Here is a 2,913-nt window from a genome sequence, read left to right as displayed (position 1 = left end):
TGTGGTGCTACAAAACCAAAAAGGTCTGAGATCAGCTGCAGGTCATTTATGAATAGTTTAAATATTATATGTTTGTATGATACACATCATCAAACCTTTTACAGTATTAAACACTTTTCTTTTATTTCCATGTTGCCTTGGAGCAGAATCTCTGTGTCACTGTACTGGGAGTCAGTCAGACATCAATCAGACATCAGATCAGACCCAGAGAGAGTCAGGAGGTGAGGGGTGTCAGTCATACCACTGCACACTGCTCAGACCATGAGACAACAGCAACTTTCCTTATTGACAATCAACTTAAAGCTTTATCTTCTCTAAGACAATTTAAATAATCCTTCATGACTTGTGATTCACTCTCTACTGTGTCCAGTAAACTTTCAATTTAGCTTTATTTTCCTTTAACCCCAGAAGCTGCCCACATATATGACACAGCTGAGCCAGCAGACAGGAGCAGCACAGGTAATGATTTCAATTCCCACTGAATGTAGCATTGAAAGTTTTGGACAGAGTGCAGCTATACAGTAAAGACCAGAAACCTCTTGTAGTAATAAACACAGTGTACTCTATGATAAACACACTGAACTCTGTGATAAACACACTGTACTCTGTGTCAGATGAACCTGCAGACGACCTCAGTGATGTCACTTATGCTCAGGTCATGAAACACAACAAGAAAAGCAGGAATAAAGGTACATCCACATCTCCCTCACACTGGGGTTTAATTCACACATGAGACAAAGGAAACACATGCTGGTCTCCAAAAGCAGCAGCAGTGCATTGTGGGAATGAAGTGTGTATGATGAGATGTTATTGGCTGGTGGGTTAGAATGCTAAAGGTCAGCAAGATGTCACAACTGTGTTTGCTTTGGTTTTGTTCTCTGTTACTGCAGACACTGGTGCTGGACCCAGTGAAGTCACTTATGCTGAGATCAAACTGAAACCAAAACAGAAAGCAAAGAAAAAAGAAGGTACATGAAAAGGAGAAACTTTAGTCACCTACAGCAGTGACACACCAAGATACAGCTGACCTGAAGAATTGAAGAAAATTGTACATTTTGATTCACTGCTTAGTAACATTGTGTGTTTAGTTACCCACTGTAGGTTTTTCAGGTCATGTTGTGTTTATTCATTTGGAGGGTTGGACTTCTTCCTGTGGTGTAATTCAGTCTCTTCTGTCCCTACTAGAGAAGAGCAGTGTGTACTCAGAGCTGAGGCAGGACTCACACAAAGGTCAGAGCTTCAAGATCTATGGTATGATTTCAGAGGTACCAGGCTGTACTGAGCCACTACTGGACGCAAAGACCTAAAGGAACACTATAACTGGTCATAAGAAGAGCTTAAACCAGTCCTTCAAAACCAGCTAACAGTGGAAACAGAGCTGAAGCCAGTCAGCAGATATCACTCCATAGAGTGCTCACTGATCTCCACTCCATTCATTACTGTCAGTAGCAGCTGCTGTGGTTGGAGGATTTTTAATAAACATGACTCAGAGAAAAAGGAGCCAGTGTTCATTTTAAACCTTATTTCAAGTGAAACTGAATAACAATGCAAAGTGACTTCTTCTCAGGTTTATAATAATTAATAAACAATCCTGAAACATGTAAGAGCCCTTCACTGTTTATGTGCATAGGACTGAACTTACCAACTTTGTTAAATAGAAGACAGGCAGAGTGGAGCTGAACTGACAGTGATTCTATGTACATTAAACAGAAATAATGACTGATCCTAATGAATGTTTTCTGAATCATCTTTGTCAAGGTTGTTGAGGAACAGCACAGACTGCTGGGAAACAGAGTTCATCCTCCTGTGTTACTCACTCAAGCTGCTACAAGACCAGAAGTTTAAACCCTCTTATCCAACTGTTCATTCATTTTTTTGATTTAAACACATTTTAAATGATCATGTCAGATACTCATGTCTACAACAGGAAGGTGTTTTATAACAGATGGAGATGTAACAGGTTGGAGGTAAAATCTCTTACAGTGAAAGTTTAGTTTCACCATAATGAACATACTAGTTTCACTCTTATTGTAGAAATGCTTGATAACATTATAATTGTTTTGTTTGTTTGTTTTATCATGTGAATCTAAATATGAAGTGTGCTGATTGTAGCATAAACATTCCAGGAGAATCAGATTCAGTGGTGTTGGAGTTCCTTTTCTGTAGAGGAGATAAGTGTATGAGTTCTGTGGGGCTTCACAGCCAACAGACTTTCTGTCTTTTCAGAAGTTCTGAAGCTTGTGATTGAGTGACTGTTTATGTTTGTGTGTCTGTTACTAGAGTCACTCAGAGAGACACATTAAGCTCCACTTTTTAACCTTTGAGCCAAGATTTTAATTTTTTTTTGCAGTGTTATGTAACTGCAGCACTTTGTAAATAAAAGACCTGGAGATTCCTGGTGATCTTCTGTAGTGAGCCTCACTAGGGTGAAGGAATCAATATGTATTTTTTTATTTTGTGATATTTTTGATTAAATTTTATATTATGTTCGTATTTCTGTACTTTCCTAAATGTCTCTGTAACTCCTCTGTGCCGTGATGTCTGTATGTGAGGTATCAAGGTCAGGAGGTGATGACTCTCAGGAGGTGATGACTCTCAGGCCTCATCTACACTCTCTCTCTCTCTCTCATCCTCCTCTCTCCTCCTCCTCCTCTCTCTCTCTCTCTCTCTCTCTCTAGTATCAGTATCACAGAACTGGACTGTCTCACCGTTACTAATGACAGCAGATCCACCACTATTACTTTATTATAGTGTCAGTATCACAGAACTGGACTGTTTCACTGGTTCAGAAGGACACTACCTCTGGTCACCAGGGATCAGCCCCACTGTAGTACTGAGCTCCTCCCCCTTGTCAATCACTCCATCGTGTTTTTATCGGTTTGACAGGTTTTTGAGCTTACTTTTGTCTGTTAG

The 2,913-nt window shown here is 39.8% G+C and overlaps 1 long non-coding RNA gene across 1 annotated transcript; it reads left to right on the top strand.

Annotated features, from left to right (window-relative positions):
• Positions 1–998: 998 nt before the first annotated feature.
• On the top strand, positions 999–2,403 carry LOC118240604. The gene is made up of 3 exons (XR_004775517.1): positions 999–1,048; positions 1,186–1,251; positions 1,759–2,403. It is a non-coding gene; the product is annotated as an uncharacterized LOC118240604 (long non-coding RNA).
• Positions 2,404–2,913: the final 510 nt, after the last annotated feature.

Source organism: Electrophorus electricus, chromosome 22, assembly GCF_013358815.1.
Source record: "Electrophorus electricus isolate fEleEle1 chromosome 22, fEleEle1.pri, whole genome shotgun sequence".
Lineage (NCBI taxonomy): Eukaryota > Metazoa > Chordata > Actinopteri > Gymnotiformes > Gymnotidae > Electrophorus > Electrophorus electricus.
Note: the sequence above shows the minus strand (reverse complement) of the source record. Positions and strands in the feature narration are given on the sequence as shown.